Consider the following 18,334-nt stretch of genomic DNA (forward strand, 5'->3'; position numbering starts at 1 on the left):
CAATGGATTTCATGTCCATCGCATTCACCTCTCGGTCCACCAATACAGAACCACACTGACAGCTTCATTTCCCAGGACTCTCTGTCCGTGGAGCTGAGAAAGAGTGAATCATTGCAGAGTTTGTTTGAATCCAATCACTTCACAGGTTTCGAAAGGGTTAAATATCTGCAAATGGCGAGTCTGGGTGTTTCATCCCGAAAGACGAAATGGACGTTCAGTTAGAAACAAAAACAGATATTGCAGGAGCAACTCAGCAGGTCAGGCAGCATCTCTGGAAAGAGAGTCAGAGACGACATTTCAGAACACGTTTTTTCTCATCCAGGTACAGCCAAACCTGCTGACTTTCTCCATAGTTCCTCTTTCTGTCTCGGACTCTCAGCATCCGCAGTCCTTTATGTAAGAAATTCAATCAATTCAGAAACCCCTCTGTGCTTCCGCAGTGGAGAAGATTTCCGTTTGGGAAACATTTTCCTGACGCCGTTAAAAACGCGGACCTTCGTAACCAAGAAAGCGGTAGGAGCGAGAACAACAAACACTCCATTTCTGGGTGGTCTGGAACCAGCAGCCTTTCGGTTAAAAGCCGAACGCGATGACCAATTGCGCCACAGAAACAGGCCCCGGCTGCTCTCGCACCGTCTCCTTGAGGAAGCTACTACTCAATTCATAAATCAACCTGCCCCGCCCAGAATTACCATTGTCTTCTATCAGTTTTACTTTTCCATAATAAAGCCTGGGACATTCATTATGGAGACATGGGGACAGTTTGATCCCACCATCTGCAGGCACATCCATGTCACGAGGAACTAGCCCTTCTACACCGGGGTCATCGCCCTCCGAGCCTTTTAGTGTATTGCCTCTTCCCGAATTTTCTCATTGGTCCCGGGCCGAGAAGGGGTTTGAATTCCTGATGTGCAGAGAATTCTTTCAATGTCTCAGATCAGTTCATGTCCAGAGAATCTCCCGGCCTCTTAAACAAGGGGACGTGTCTGGACTGTCTCTGCTCAGTCGAACAGTTCATCCTTCATTCTCCTCTAATTCCACTTCCCAAAGAGTTTCCAAAGATGCACAAAGCTGGAGACTGGGATTTCTGTTTTACTTCCTGAACATTTTTCCATCTGCTAACTGACAATATTTTGCCCAAAACTCTTCCCCATTGTAACACTTGCATCATGTCCAGGGATGAGGAATTTGAACTTTGTGGAGACATTTCCCAAGTTAGGGAATGTTCTCTTTGGAGCAAAGAAGGTTAACTGGAGATTCCCAGGGGCTGTTGGCAATGATGGAGCAGAAGTGGTGGGAATGGGAAGGTTAATGATCAGAAGAACCTACTGCCACTGACGAGGGTCAGTTACCAGAGGACAGGGATTGAAGTTCTTTAATGGAAAGCAGCATTTGTGTAGAACAAACACAGCGAATACTGCAGAAAGCCAACGGGTCGAGCAGCATCTGTGGAAAGGTAAACAGAGCCGACGTTTTGAGTGTGCTACGGTTTTTGTTCAGAAATCAGTGTTTTGCCTCTTCCTGAAGTTGGTCCAGGTCTGTGTCTCAATTGGGAAACACATGGCAAGCGCAGTGCCGCAATGTGAAGTTATAGCCTTTGCTGTTTTAAAAAAAAAAGCAGTGCATTGTTTAAATGGTGATATATTGGAATGTGGAGAAAGTGAGGACGAGAGGTGAAAGTCGAACAATGTGGCACTGGAAAAGCACAACAGGTCAGGCAGCATCTGAGGAGCAGGACAGTGAACGTTTCGGGCACACGCCCTTCATCAGGAATGATGTATGGATGTACAAAGGGGTCTCAGAGTCCCTCCACACCAGTCAATGCCAGTCGTCGGGAAGATGCAGCAGGCAATGAGCAAGGCAAGTGGTATATTACGAAGAGGAAATGAGTTCAGAAGTGGGGTCATTGAACATATTCAAGGCTAAGTTCATCAGAGTTTTGAACAACAAAGAAGTGGATGGTTATGCGGGGAGGTAAGAAAATGGTTTTAAGACCGGTACAGGTCAGTCACAGAGTCAGACAGCACTGAACAGACCCTTCATTCAATTAGTCCATGCTGAGTATGTTCTCAAACTAAACTCGTCCCACCTACCAGTGTTTGGCCCATAAACCTTCGAACCTTTCGTATTCATGTACTTATCCAAATGTCTTTTAAACGTTGTAACTGTATATGTATCAAATCATGAGGGGCATGTATAGGAGAAATAGACAAAGTCTTTTACCTGGGGTGGGGGAGTCCAGAACGAGACAGCATGGGTTTAGCGTTAGAGGGGAAAGATACAAAAGAGATCTAAGGGGCAACGTTTTCAAGCAGAGGATTGTACGTTTATTGAATGAACTGCCAGAGGAAGTGGTGAAGTCTAGTACGATTGCAACATTTAAAAGGCATTTGGTTAGATATATGAATAGGACATTCTTCTGGACATTCTATGACATCTTCTGGACATTCATTCTGCACTCAGACCACTCTCTTAAAAAACGATCCTTGTCCTGTCTTCATAAACTCTTTCTCTACTCACCTCAAAATATTTGCTCCCTGATCTTGAAACCCCCACCTGAGGGAAAGGACACCTGTTGTTCACCTCATCCGTATCCCTCATGATTTTATAATCCTCTATAAGGTCATCTCTCAATCTCCTATGTTCCAGTGAGAAAAGTTCCAGCCTATCCACCCGAGATGTAGGTATATTCATATCCAGTTATGAAGTGTTCAATGCTGGTGCAGGTTGGAAAGCTCAAGTGGTCTACTCCTGCTCCCAATTTATTCTGGCTGTTACGTTTCTCAGCCCCATTCTCCCGTTTTTCCCCCGCAACTCTCAACCCTTGATGCTCTATCTCAGTGATAAACATAGTCAGTGATCTGACCTCCACAGCTTTCTGTGACAATGAATTCCATAGATTCACCACTTTCTGGCTAAAGAAATTTCTCCTAATCTCCATTCTCCCTTTATGCTGAGGCTATGCCCATGGGTATGAGTCTCTCCTCCCAATGAAAACATCTTCCCAATGTCCACACTGTCCAGGCTGTTCAATATTCTATCCGTTTCAGTTAGATCCCCCTTGAATGTGGGTCTGTTAATCAGCATAAACCAAACCCTTCAGGATGAGGACAGCAGGGATTAGGTTCAACAAAGTGAGAATGGAGGGACAGTGTGTGGGATGGAGATTTTCAGCTTTTAGGGAATAAGAGAAGAAAGAAAGTTTGATATAAATTATAATTGATCAGATGAGCCGAACGGCCAAGGAGTGGCGGATGGAGTTTAATTGAGACGAATATGAGCTGCTGCATTTTGATGAGGCAAATCAGGGCAGGACCTGTGTGGTTAATGGTAAGTTCCTGGGGAGTGTTGGTGAACAAAGAAACCTTGGAAAGCAGGTTCACAATTCATTGAAAGTGGAATTGCAAGTAGATAGGATAGCAAGAAAGGCGTCTGGTACGCTTTCCTTTATTGGTCAGAACACTGAGTCTCGGAGTTTGGAGATAATGTTGTGGCTGCACAGGACATTGGAAAGGCCACTTTTGGAATACCGCACTCAGTCTGGTTTCCCTGCTGTCGGAAAGGTGTTGTGAAACTTGAAAGGGTTCGAAAAAGATTTAGGAGGTTGTTGCCAGAGTTGGAGGGTTTGAGCTACAGGGTGAGGTTGAATAGGCTGGGGCTGTATTCCCTGGAGCGTCTGTGACCATTCAAAATTTATAAGGTGCATGTATAGGGTGAATAACGGAGATCTTTTTCCCAGGATATGGGAGTCCTAAAGTAGAGAGTATAAGTTTGAGATGAGGGGGGAAGACTTTAAAGGGACCTGAGGGGCAGCATTTTCATGCAGAGGGTGATGTGTTTATGGAACGAGCTGCCGGAGGAAATGGTGGAGGCTGGTACAATTACAATATTTAAAGGCATCTGGATGGGTGTATGAATAGGAAGGGTTTAGAGGGTTATGGGACAAATGCTGGCAAATGGGACGAGATTAATTTTGGATCTCTGGTTGGCACGGACGAGTTGGACGAAGGGTCTATTTCCGTGCTGCATGACTGTAATGATCTTTGGTGAAAGCAGAAGTGTCGTTGTGAAGAGTGGAATTTCAGAAGCAGCTTTCAAAGATGTTTTGCCCTTACGAGGAGCAGAAATCTTCCATTTGTGAGATAGGAGCTGGTGAGTGAGTACATCCAGGATTTTGTTCGAAAGTGGAAATTCATTGCATTTTCATGAAGTGTTTGAAGTTTTCCCGGCAGTAAGCACAGTGTGCTGAGCGGGGAGCCTAGTGAAGGGTTAGGTTGGTATTTGTTTTAAACTGCTCATTCCTGTCAGGCTCCAGCATTGTATTTGCAATGCTGTCAATCAGAAGGTGCAGTACATCAGTAACTGGTATCGTTAGAAGCCTTACGATTTTCCGTACTGCAGGTATTGCATTGTTTCACCAGCATTGTAAAGGTTACTGGCAGCAGAAGCAGGTGTGGGCTGTATTCACTCGAAATTATTAAGCATTTAGATAACACACATACAAGAGGGCAGGGTGGGAATTGTCTTTCGATTTGTGGAAGATGGGACATTCTGGGTGAGGTGATCTGGGGCAAACATAGCTGCAGTATATCATTGAATCCCTACAGTGTGGAAGCAGGCCATTCAGGTCATCAAGTCCACACTGAGCCCTCCAAAAACATACCACTCAGACACACCTCCTAAACACTCCACCATCACCACCCCATCAGGTCTTTTCTGCTGGTGGGTGAGAGGAGGCTGCAAGATTAGTGGGGAGGAGATTTCGGACAGAGATGAGGAGGAGCTGTTTTTCCCAGAGGGCGGTACATCTATGGAATTCTGTGCTCAAGGAAGCAGTAGAGGCAGCTTCATTAAGACACTGTTGGATGGGTTTTTGCGTGGTACGGGAATTAAGGGTAGTTGGGATAATGCAATTAGGAGGAGCTGAGAAGATTGATAGATCAGCCATGATTTTAATGAATGGCGGAGCAGGGTCGATGGGCCAAATGGCCTACTCCTTCTATTACTTTGAAACTATAACCTCGCGTTTCCCATGGCTCACCCACCTAACCTGCACATCCCTGGACACTGGGCAATTTAGCATGGCCAATCCAAATCAAGGCCAGTGAGCAATGTAGTGATGTGAAACCAAACACCAGAGAATGATAGAAAGGGACAAGGAGAAAAAATGTACTAGCAATCAAAACTGGATTCTAACCATCACAAAAAAAAACTAAAAGCTCAGTATGTGAATGTGTGCTGCATTCTAACAAAAGCGAATTAATTGACTGCACACGTTGAAGAGAATAATTATGATCTGAGACCCGTTCCAGAAATATGGCTTCAGAATGACAAGGATTGGATCCTGAATATCGAGGGCATGCGTGGCATTCACGTCGAGTGGGAAGCTCAGTTAAGGTAGAGGGTGGGCACTGCTAATCAAAGCACTGATAACATGGTAGTCTGGTGTCAGCTCGGATTTCAGGCCCTGATTTCTCTGTCCTCTGGTCTCCCTGTTCCCACAGAGCTAGATGTTGTCTGTTCTCAGCTCTGCTTGATTTCTGCTGAAGCTTTGACCCCCTTTTACACCTTCTGGTGCAATAAAATATTCTGAGCCTCCTGGAAATGACACCTTATCTATACCTCTTCTGATTTTAAAAATCTCTATTAAGTTATCTCTCAATTTGCTAGGCTCCGTTGGAAAAATGTCCCAGCTTCTTCTTAACTCAAACCCTCCATTCCCAGCAACATGCTGATAAAGTAGGGATTAGGGAAATGCTTCAAATCACATAAATGTTCTGTCTGAAATAATCTGGTTGTGTTCTTGCCTCAGATCTTGAGAGTCCCTGGTGTAATTAATTACGAAGGCAATAATTCTGATCACAGAATTGAACAATCATTTTGCAACAAAGGGATCTACTCTAATAAGGAGGTAGTGGTCATTTCTATGGTAAGTGTACAGTTTGTAGATCAGAGAGATGAAGTTCCAGACACTTGGGAAGGGCAAGAAATGACTGTGATAAATAAGACAAAGAACTGTGGATGCTGGAAATCTGAAACAAAAACTGAGAACACTGGAAAAACTCAGCAGGACGAGAAGCATATGTGGAGAAAAAGCGAAGTTAAAGTTTCGAGTCCAACAACTCGTCTTCAGGATTCTGAAATAGTTTGTGAGAACCCCTTAAGATATCTGCCCAGCTTTAAGACCAGAATACACAGGAGCAGGATGAGGCCATTTGGCCCATCGAGTCTGCTCCACCAGTCGATCATGGCTGATATGTTTCTCCATCCCATTCTGCTGCCCTCTCCGCATAACCCTTGACCCCATCCTAATCAAGAACCTATCTCTGTCTTAAATGCTCTCAATGACTTGGCATCTTCAACCCTTCTCCTAGTGGAAACATCATCTCCACATCCACACTATCCAGTCATACAGTAGCACAGCGCTGCCTGACCCACTGTGATCTCCAGCATTTGTTGTTTTCAGGAAGGATTCCAGTATCTACAACAATGCGCTTCTAAATTTTGTACCCAGTTGGTTAGCTCTCCCTGGATCCCGTGAGATTTAACCTTACTCAACAATCCACTATGTGATTCAATTAACAAAGTTCCCAATCCCCACCTCTTTTTGTGCACGGAGGTAGCACGATGGATTAGTGGTTAGCATTGCTGTATTACAGCACCAAAAATCCGCGTTCAATTCCAGCCTTGGGGCGACTGTCTGTATGGAGTTTGCACATTCTCCCTGCCGTGTCTGCGTGGGTTTCCTCTAAAATCTAACAACGTGCAGTTTTGGCTGAAGTGACCATACGAAATGGGCCCACAGTGTACAGTAAATGTCGAGTAATGGGATAGGGGAATGTGTCTGCATGGGTTACACTTTGGATGGTCAGTGTTGACTTGTTGGGCAGAATGGCGTGTTCCACATTGTAGGAATTCTACTTGGCATTCCCCCAACTCCAGAGTCTCAGAAATCCTTGCTTTTCCCTGGACAGTGTTGGGGAGGGAAACAATGTTTTACACGGGAGGAAGGTTCAGTGAGTGTGAACCCAAAAGTAAACGCAGTGCTTGAGCTGTTTTCCCCGGTATACCAGAGGCTGAGGAGGTGACCTTACAGACATTTATTGAGTCATGAGAAGCTTGGATAGGGTAAATAGACAAGGTCATTTCCCTGGGATGGGAGAAGTCCAGAACAGGAGGGTAATATGTTTGGGGTGAGGGAGGCAAGTGTAAGGAATGATCTGCCGGAGGAAGTGGTGGATGTAGGTCCAATTATAACATTTAAAAGGCATCTGGATGGGTATATGAATAGGAAGAGTTCAGAGGGATATGGGCCAAGTGCTGGTAAATGAGACGAGATTAATTTAGGCTATCTGGCACGGATGATTTGGACTGAAGGACCTGTTTTTGTGCTGTGTATCTCTATGACTCTGGGTTGCCCATAATGTTTGCCATGCCTGTATGTTCAGTTTCTGTCTGGTGTCGGTGCCAATGCCTTGATATCTCATTTCCCCCATCTCCCCACTTCTACCTCCCCAGATGTTAACCATTTCGTGTCTGGTTGTTTCTCAAGAAGCTGCATTGAAATTTCATCCTGTATTGACACTTTTTTTTGCTTCCCAAAATCAGACTTACTCACTCCTAGATGTCGTGAAAGACACTAACTTTCAGGTGGAGGTATCCAAAATTCAGAGGTGTTTGCCTTGATGTTTTTACTTTTCGGTCTCTGTAAGATCCTGAATCAGTACCGTCGGGAGATTTAGTTTGAGCGGAGTGAGAATAGAGGGGTGACAGGGGGTGGGATAGTGCTTTCAATTTTGTGGAAAAAGAAAAGAATGTTCTCATGTCTGGGAATTTATTGCCATGCAGGAAACTCGAGTTCTGAACAAACAACGTTCCAGCCTCACAACGTCAGCTCTGTTTACCTTTCCACAGAGGCTGCTCGACCTGTTGGCTTTCTGCAGTATTCTCTGTGTTTATTAGGCACAAGTGCTGCTTTTCATTCAAGAACTTCAATCCCTGTCCTCTGGTAACTGACTCTGGTCAGTGGCAATTGGTTCTTCTAATCATTAATCTGCCCATTCCCACCGTTTCTTCTCCCATCATTACCAACAGCCCCAAAAAATCTCCAGTTAACCTTCTTTGCTCCAAAGCGAACATTCCCAACCTTGGGAATGTCTCCCCAAAATGGAAATTCCTCATCCCTGGACATGACGCAAGGGGTACAATTGGGAAGAGATTTTGGCAAAATATTCTCAGTTGGGAAATGTAAAAATGTTCATGAAGCAAAACAGAAATCCCAGTCTCCAGCTTTGTGAATCATTAGAAACTATTAGGGAAGCGTATTTAGAGGAGAATGAAAGATGAACTGTCCCACTGAGCAGAGACAGTGCAGACACCGTCCCCTTGTTGAAGAGGCCGGGAGATTGACTCCGATGTTCTCGGAACATGAACTGATCTGAGACATTGAAAGAATTGTCGTTCCTGCACATCAGGAATTCAAATCCCTTCTCGTCTCCGAGCCAATGAGAGAACTCGGGAACAGGCAAAACACTGAAAGGCTCGAAGGGCGACGGCCCCGGAGTAAGAAATCTAGTTCCTTGTGACTTGGATGTGTCTGCAGACTGTCCCCGGTGTCTCCACAATAAATCTCCCAGGCTTTATTATGGAATAGTAAAACTGATAGACGACAATTGTAATTCTCGGCGGGGAGGCTGAATTATGAATTCACTAATAGCCTCCCCTACGCGATGGCGCAGCTCATGCTCTTGCCTGTTTCTGTGGCGCAATTGGTCAGCACGTTCGGCTGTGCACCGTAAGGTTGTTGGTTCCAGCCCACCCAGGGGCGGTATGTTCGCTGTTCTTGCTTGGCTTAGAAGCAGTGCGTTTTTAATGGGGACAGGAAAATGTTCCCCAAACGGAAATCTTCTCCACAAAGGGTTTTCTGAGTTGAATTAATGTCTAATGGAAGGGACTGCGGATGCTGAGAAGCCGAGACAAAAAGAGAAACTCGGCAGGTTTGACAGTCCCTGTCGGAGAAAAGAGAATCCTGAAATGTTGTCTCTGATTCTCTTTCCACAGATGTTGCCTGACCTGCTGAGTTCCTCCTGCAATTTCTAGTTTTGTTTTTAACTGAAAGTACATTTCATCTTTTGGGATGAAACACCTAAATATCTGCAAACACCGTGTGCAGATATTTAACCCTTTCGAAACACTGTGAAGTGATTCGATTCAAACAAACTCTGCGATGATTCACTCTTTCTTAGCTCCACAGGCAGACAGAGCTGGGAAGTGAAGTTGTCAGTGTGGGTCTCTTTTCGTGGGCCGAGTGGTTAATGCGATGGACTTGAAATCCATTGCGGTTTCCCCACGCAGGTGTGAACCCTGCCAAGTACAAAATGAGAAATGTCGTCGAAAAGAAAGGGAGCTTGCTCCCCGGCTTCTTCTTCAAGATTCAAATCAGTGGAGGGGGAAAAGAATTTCACTCACATTGGGACTGGTGGGTATCTGCAACCCACTGCCTGTTCGGGTGGAACAAGCAGATACCCGCAGAACTTCTTTTGAGGCTATGAGCAAAGTGTTTGGAAATGAGACTAGAACAGTGAGGGGGCATGAAATCGTGATCGAAATGAAGCAGGCACCTGTGGACAAGGGTGTTTCCTTTGCCAGTGTAAGACACTGCTTCACAAAGTTGGGCCTGTGGAAGGGAATCAGTGACGGTGATTATCTTTGGTTGTTCACGTTGTGAATGTTTCCATTGCTGCGCAAGTCCGTGTTAACGTCAGAACTCTGCAGCATGGTGGCTTTATCAAGGAAAAGGAAAACTGATAGACGACAATTGCAATTCTCGGATGGGCAAGCTGAATTATGAATTCACTCATAGCCTCCCCTAAGCGATGGGGAAGGGGGCGTGGCTCCTTGCCTGTGTGGCGCAATTGGTCAGCGCGTTCGGCTGTTAATTTAAAGGTTGATGTTTCAAGCCCGCCCCGGGGCGGTCTGTTTGCTGTTCTCCCTCCAGTTGTGAAGTTGTCTGTTTTGAATGGGGTCAGGCAAAGAATTTCCAGAACAGCTGCTTCTCATTCTGTCTCCCTGCTGTCATTTGTTCCATCTCCAGGAACCGGCCCCTCTCTACTGGCAGAAAATTAAGCCGTTTTGTTTCTAAACTTTTCTCTGACACCTGAGTGACCAGTGACAAGCATTGCCCTCCTCAACAGAGAACAGGAGAAGACCCCGCAGACCTCCACGAGTGTGTCATCTCAACTGTGCACATTGGGCCAGTATATCAATGTGAAATATTTATGTCGAAGTGTTTTGGGAAGCAGATGAGGAGGCGAGGTGCAGAACAGTGCGCCGTTATACGGGAAAGCTGCTAAAGAGGACATTGAGTGAAAAGGAGAGATGGTTTCCCTTCTGTGTGATGCTCCCATCACGCGCCCGCAGACATATCGCCGACGCGCAAATGTAAACTCTGTCTAAATTCCCACATTCTGTTTTTTCGAACTGTGATTTCGCTCAAAAGCACAAAATTTCCACACTTGCAAACTTCAAACTTTAACAAAGTGCTCATAGATATACTTTGCGAACACCTGGAAAAAATTCTTCCAAACTTACCTGGGGAATGTCGGTTTGAGTGCTCTTGAACTTTAAGTGGAAAGACGGGAAGTTTGCCTCGAGGCTGCGAAATGTGGAGATGTGTTCCCCATGTTAACTGGTAGTGGTTGACTATCTCAGTGCTTTCCGATGCAGGGTTGCCCTGACCCACAGGGAGGTTACTTGATTAACTGTCCCGAGGCTTCCAGCCGTACCGTGACGTCATACGGCGAGCCCCCGAGGATGGCCTGCAGCTGCTGTGACACAATAATGATGCTGGCCCCGGAACATGAATACAAATTAGTTCATGAGTCACGTGGTACTGAATCATTCTATGGAACTTTCTTCCAACTTCACGATTTATGTAAAAGAGGAGGTAAATGGGCAGGGCTTACACCTCAGGTCCACTCTTCCTTCACTCTCAACAACCACACCCACTTCCCATAGTCCCAAGGCACATTCCCCTGCAACCGCCGAATGTGAAACACCTGCCCATTTACCTGCTCCCTCCTGAATATCCAAGGGCTCTAACATACCTGCCAGGTCAAGCAGCACTTTGCCTGCACACTTGCCACAACCTAGTCTACTGCATTCGCTGCTCACAGTGTCGCTTCCCCAACGTAGCATGATGCATAAACTGTGTGACTGTTTCACAGAACATCTCAATTCTGCCCGCAAAAAAGGCCCTGAGCTTCTGGTTGCCCGCCACGTTAACACACCACCCTGTTCCCTGGCCAACATCTCAGTCTCAGAAATGCAGCAGTGTTCCAGCAAAGCTCAGCTCCAGATGGAAGAACAACGCCTCATTTTCCACTTGAATACCCTCCAGCCCCACCTACAGTTCCATTATTTTAGTGCCTGAAAGCCGCCATGTCATATTCTCTCCTATTCACGTAATGTCGTCTTTAGCAGCTTTCCTGTCTTAGGGCGCTCTGTTCTGCACCTCATTTGCTTCCCAAAAAAATCAACATAAATATTTCACATGGATGTACTGGCCCAATGTGCACAGTTGAGGTGACACACTCGTGGAGGTCTTCGTGGTCTTCTCCTGTTCTCTGTACCCTATGTTGAGGAGCGCAGTGCTTGTCACTAGCCACCTGGGTATCAGAAAAATGTTTAGAAACAAAACGGTTGAATTATCTGACAGTGGAGAGAGCCCGGTTCCTGGGGACGGGACAAACAGCAGCAAAGAGACAGAATGAGAAGCAGCTTTTCTGGAAACTGTTTTCCGCTTGCAATTCCAAGAGCATTCTCAAATGTATTTCACACTGAGAAAGTCTCAGCTAGTTCAAGAGGTGGGGCGGGTACGGGCGATGGGGTGCGCCTGGTATCCAGCTCGTTGGTCTAGGGGTATGATTCTCGCTTTGGGTCTTCTACTACTCCGACTTGCCAGAGATGCGGTGCTTGAGGAATGTCAGCAATGAAGCAAGATTGGAAAATTGGGACTGCTCTCCACGGAGAACAGAAGCCTTGCAAATCATGAGAGGCCTAGACACAGGAAATAATGTTGTGAAAATGCTCCCACGCCTGAAAGGATCCACAACGATTCGGCAGAGTTTTAAAGTCAGGAGGGAAAGAAGTAAAAGTGACAGTAGGAAGAACGTTTTCGTACAGGGAGTGGTTAGGGTCAGTAAATCCCTGTCTGACATTGACAAAGAGGAAGATTCAATGGACCCGAAAGGGAATTCGGTGGTCATGTTCAGATGTGCAGATTTACACGGAAAAGGCACGGAAATACGAATTGAGACACACGTTTACTAACAGTGTAGAACCAGCAGATCGAAGGTGGGCCGCATGGCCTCCGTCTGCGCTGTGACACATGTTGTGATTCAGAGTGAAATCACAGTTCGATCAACAGAGTGTGGGAATTTAGAAATAAGTTTATATTTACACAGCCTCCATACGTCTGCGAAACAGCATATTACACGACAGCAGTGGAGATCTTTGACATCAGGCTCGAACGTGCATGCCACACTGCAGACAAAAGGTTGAATGGACCTGTGGAAAACCCTCCGCGTGGGAAAGTAGAGGGGCGCAGCAGGAGGGTGCTGGGTTCATGTCACTCGATCGAAACTCTCGTCTGCTATTGCTTCCCTTTGCAACGGTACTCTGTTCTATATCTTGCCTTTGCTTCTGCTTCACAAATCTTCGAGCATCTGAGCTGAATGTGTCACTAAACACTGGCCCAACTTACACAATTGAGGGGAAGTGCTTGTGGAGATTTGAATTGCTTTCCGCCAGTCTGCTCTGAACTGAATCCTAACACCTCTTCTCTGAAATGGGAACGGGCTAGTGAAGTAGAAACAATTCGAATTCTAATCCATACACTGCGGAAACAGGCCCTCCTGCTCAACAAGTCCTTATCAACCCTCCGAAGAGTAACCCGCCCAGACCCGACATTTACTTCTGATTGATGCGCCTAACCTACCGACCTCTGGGCACTATGGGGCAGTTTAGCATGGTCAGTCCACCTAACCTGCACATCTTTCGACTGTGGAAGGAAACCGGAGCACCGCAGGAAACCCACGCAGACACGAGGGATTGAACAAATTCCACACAAACAAGCCGCACAAGGGTAGGATCGAATTCAGGTACCGTTATGAGACAGCAGTGTTAACCACTGAGCCGCAAAGCCACATTATTTGCGGTCGTATTCATTCCCTGCAATAATTCCCCACTCCGGTTCAGACGTGAATGACAGGACGATCAGCATTTCGAAAGCAGCATCACCATACAGACACAGTTCCCATGGTTAGGACACATATCACCGATTGCGAATCGCCTCGGAGAGATACAAGTGACAGAAAGTCGCATGGAAATGATGGACTGAACGGCTTCAGGCTGCGGCGGAATGACGTCACGCGTTTATGCCGCCCCTCTCCCTGTCTCTGGGACAGAGCGGCTGAGGGAGAAACAATGGCTCATTTTCAACTTCATCTGGGACAGTTGGGGCTCAGATGTTCACTGCTGCCCGTTCGCAGCAAAGAAACAGACGCCCGTGTTAGAAAAGTCTTTCTGCAGGATTGCTGTGTGAAGACGAATTCTGAAAACCGAGCCGGCTGCACACAAATACACTCATATGAATTTACCTGAGGGAACAGTTTCCGGTGTCCATTTCCATCTGTCCCACCAGCACAGCATCTTTCTGTCTCTTTGATTACAGACCTGTGTAATGTAGTTAAAACTTGCCCATTTCCTACGCATTAGTGTAACTGACGTCTCCCACCCCAAGTGATTGACAGAGAGCAGAAGAGCGAATGGGCTCTGCCCTCCCCCAGAACTATTTGCACGTCGAAACAAATTGGTTTAATTATCCGCCAGTGGAGAGAGTCCAGTTACTGGGAACGGGACAAACAACAGCGTCCTGGGCGCAGGGAGACGGAATGAAAAGCAAATGTTGTGGAATCTCTTTGCTGCTTGCGATTCTTGGAGCAACTCAAACGTTTTTCACACTGAGCAAGTCGCAGCTGCTTCAGGGGAGGGCGCTTGGAGCGTCCGGGGTCAGCGAAGCGCGCGTCGGCAGCGGCCTGTGGCTCGTTGGTCTAGCAGTATGATTCTCGCTTCGGGTGGACTTGCGAGAGATCCCGGGTTCGAATCCCGGACGAGCCCTCATTGCTTCGGTTGCCTTGTGCAGAAACGCCGGCGCAATTTTCTCAAAAAGCACATTTATTAAATGAGATCGGACTGCGTGAAGGAGGGATGGCGTCGAACTCCCATGACAGCGAACAGGGTAAAAGGAAACACTTGCTCAAAGTGAAAACAAACATTGCACATCGTTCGCCCGCGCAGTCCGACTCTGAATGAATCCTCCAGCTGCATTATTGCTCAATTGTGAGCGTGAAATTTCAGGAAGCGGGGAAGTGAAGTGATTGGAGGCAGTGCTGAACAGGTTGACGTTAATGGTGCCGTGTATGAGGATTGTCAGCAATGAAGGTAGATTGAAAAGTTGGGACAGTTCTCCTTGGAGAACAGTAGGTTGAAAGCTGGCCTGCCTGACGTTTTTCAAGTCATGAGTGTCTAGACACAGGAATAATGTAGTGCAAATGCTCCCACGCCTGAAAGGATCGACAACGATTCAGCAGAGTTTTAAAATCACGAGGAAAAGAAGTAAAAGTGACATTAGGAAGGACTTTTTCGTACAGGGAGTGATCAGGGTCAGTAGGTGACGCAAACATCAAACAATCTTGTTCCTGAACCCATAGGACAGACGGATGGGAATGGAAGACAAGAAGAAAGAGAGACACAGATTGAGCGAGAAAAGGGAGAAAAGTCAGAAAAACAGAAGTTAAGAAAAAACATAGAGAGACTGAGGAAGGGATACAATTCCATTGGGTCCCTGCTTTCTCTGTGGTTTCATACACTCCCTCTCATCCATGAGAGACAGGCCTTACTCCGAGAATCTACGACAGTCTGTCTGGTTCAGGGACGGTGTGGGGGTGATGGACGGTGGTTAATCGATCAAAACTGACACTGAGACTCGAACAGTACCCACACTCATTCACACACACACACACACACACACACACACACACACACACACACACACACACACACACACACACACACACACACACACACACACACACACACACACACACACACACACACACACACACACACACACACCTTTGATACTCACTTCATGCTCCATCCACATGGCAATGGGAACTATGGCTGACAGGACCTCCTTTAAATACCTTCAGGTCTATGACTTAAAGACCCTTCTGTGCCCAAAACTCAGCTCTTCTACAGAGAGTATACCACCCCCAGGGATGGAGCATTGCAAGTTGTGAGTTGAGAGGAAGCGGGGGTGGTGTGAGAGAAAGCAGCAGCTCAATAGTTTAGTCCAAACTATCTGTCTGTCTGTCCCTCTCTTCCTTCCCCCACCTCCTCACCTCACACACAGATTACAGACTTAAAATCCACACAGAGACAAAGCCGCAGTTTCAAACCAGCAGCAGCCACAACACACTTACATTTAGACAATAAAACAAAGGCTTCTGCACCCAAAGGACACAGATTTATTTCACAAGGAAACAAGGATTTTCACAAAGCTGAACACAACATTGTCTGAGTATATCTCCGAACTTGTTTGTAAAAGTCAGTGATTCTGTGTCTCACTCTGACTGTATTGCGCTTCCATCTCTGTGTTAATGTCTGTTTTTCTGTGTTGATATGACTATCTCTGCAAGCAATGGGACACAGATTATGTCGGTGGGAAGTTTGAGTGTGTCTGTCTGTGTATGAATGACAAACTGTCTGCAGTGGCACACATTGTCCCGGAAGCGTGTGTCTGAAAGTTTCTATATAGCTGTCTGTGAATCTGATTTTGTGCCTGTGAGTGTTGGTGTGGGCCCAGTTCTGCCTGTAATGGGACAAACTTTGAATCATCACGTTTATAATTCATTCTTTCAAAGTCAGATTTTCCCTCTCTCTGAGAAGTACAGTAACACAATGCCGCCTTCTGCTCACAAGCGCCACATTTCGCTGTTCCACTGCATCTGTTTCCTGGGGGAGATCCATCTGAATCTTAATGAGAACAGTCGCAGCAGCACACAGCTGCCTGAGTCAGGTGTGAACTCAAAAGGTGGGATGACTGAGTAAATCCTTTCCCAGAAAAGCAGCAGGTAACAGCCTCTTACCAGTGTGTATTCGTTGGGGTTTCAGAAGGTTTTTTTGAATGGACAAATCGTTTCCCACACACAGAGAGGGGAATGCCCTCTCCCCAGAGTGAACGTACTCATGTATTAGAATTTCATGTTTGTGTTTAAAACTTTTCTCTCAATGTGAGCATTTGAAATGTCTCTCAGTGTTAACCAGTTGGTGTGCCTAGAGGTTGATAACAGAGAATGCCTTGTTACACTCAGAGCAGGGGAATGGCCTCTCCCCAGTGTGATCTCAGTGGTGTGTCAGCAGGTAGGATGAGTCACTGAATCTCTTCCCACACTCAGGGCAGATGCATGGACTCTCCCCGCTGACTGCATTCTTGTTTCTCAAGAACGGGTGATTGATTGAATCCCTTCCCACAAACAGTAGATGAATGATTTATCTCCAGTGTGACTGCATCAATGAATTTCCAGCATGTATAGACATTTGTATCCCTTCCCACAGTTTGCACATTTCCATGGTTTCTGTGGTGTAGATCATGTCTCTCCATATTGGATGATCAGCTGATTCCTCACCCAGACAGAGGACAGGGTTAATAGACTTATAGAATCCCTACAGTCCACACGTCTGCACCAACCCTCTGGGGATAAAGACATCCAGACCTATTCTCCTACCCCATTACTGAACATTTACCCTTGACTAATGCACCTAACCAACACGTCCCTGAAAACAATGTGCAATTTTACATGGTCAATTCACCTAACCCGCCCATCTTTGAATTGGGAGAAGAAACCAGAGTATCCAGATGGAGCTGGCACAGACCAAGGGAGAATGTGCAAACTCCACAGAGACAGTCGCCTGAGGCTGGGATTGAGCCACTGTGGCGATACAATCTCTCCCTGCTGTGAATGGTGGGATGCTATTCAATCTGTGGAACTGGTGCAGGACTTGTCCATTTGTCACTGGGTACACTGATGTTTGCAAACTTTTCCCACAGACAAACATTGACAATCTAATGGTTTTCAAATCCTGATGAATTGACTCACTCTAAGATCCTGATAAGATATTTGCTTGGAATTCTTGCTGATAAATGTGTCTCTGTGATTCTCTGTAAAACAAACTTAAATCAGGAAAAATTAGAGATTGAGCAATCGTACTGTTTAAGATATTAAAAGGAGTTAAGAATCATAAAAACCTTATAGTGTGGAAGCAGGCCGTTTGAATCCACACCCACCCTCTGAAGAGCATCCCACAAAGACTCACCCCATATCCCTGAATTCCCCATGGCTTACCCACCAGCCTGCACATCCCTGCACATCCCTGCACAATTTAGCATGGCCATCCCACCTAACCCATATACCGTTGAATTGTGGGAGGAAACAGGAGCACCGAGAGGAAACCACACAGACATATGAAGAAAGGGCAAACTCCACGCAGTCACCAGAGTCTGGAATCAAACTCAGGTCCCCAGAGCTGAGAGGCAGCAATGCTAACCATTGGGTCACCATGGAGTTCTTTGCATCCAGTAATTTGTGTGAAAGTCACTCAAATACTGACCGTGACACATTACTGGACTGTCACGAAAAACTCAACTAGCTGACAAATGTCTTTCAGGTAAAGGGCGCGTTCTGGCCCTCCACAAGATTCAGCCCTCAATGAGAGTAGAGATCGTGAGAGCAGTGGGATATTTACAGACGGATTCCTACATCTCCATCCCAGGAATAACTGACAGATCCTCACTTCAAGAAGATCAAGATTAGAGTGTATGAAGAAGCATCACCTATAAACTCCGCTCTCAGACACACACTGTCCTCCCGTAGATACAAGTTTTTGTTTCTTTAGAGAGAGGGAGAGACAGAGAGAGAGAATTGCAGCTCACTTACCTTCAAGAACCAGCTGCTCCGAAGCCTCTCCTTCTTAGTGCAGGAGAGACAAACGTTCTTCTTCGTTTGAGATTGTTGTGGGGAAATTCTTCCACTCTAACCCCGTGTGAACGAATTTCCCAGAGTTCAGTACTAACTCGAATACAAACACTTCCCAGCAGATTGTTCCTAAACCCATCCAGTCCCTCCCTCCAGAACTGTCTCTCACTTTTCAACTCCACCAGCTCAGACACCCGGACTGCGCATGCTCCATAAATAACTCGTCGCTGCCTTTT

General features: G+C 46.2%; 1 protein-coding gene and 1 non-coding gene across 3 annotated transcripts in view; both read left to right on the top strand.

Annotated features, from left to right (window-relative positions):
* LOC148143696 (sulfhydryl oxidase 2-like) overlaps positions 1–18,334 on the top strand; it is a 565,239-nt gene that overhangs the window by 531,610 nt on the left and 15,295 nt on the right. The window lies entirely within an intron of this gene.
* On the top strand, positions 14,101–14,178 carry trnap-cgg (transfer RNA proline (anticodon CGG)). Its single transcript is given in 2 exon segments — positions 14,101–14,136; positions 14,143–14,178. It is a non-coding gene; the product is annotated as a tRNA-Pro (tRNA).

The sequence above is a fragment of the Chiloscyllium plagiosum genome, unplaced genomic scaffold, assembly GCF_037043375.1.
Source record: "Chiloscyllium plagiosum isolate Xiang-an unplaced genomic scaffold, Cpla_swu_hap1 HiC_scaffold_27, whole genome shotgun sequence".
Classification (NCBI taxonomy): Eukaryota; Metazoa; Chordata; class Chondrichthyes; order Orectolobiformes; family Hemiscylliidae; genus Chiloscyllium; species Chiloscyllium plagiosum.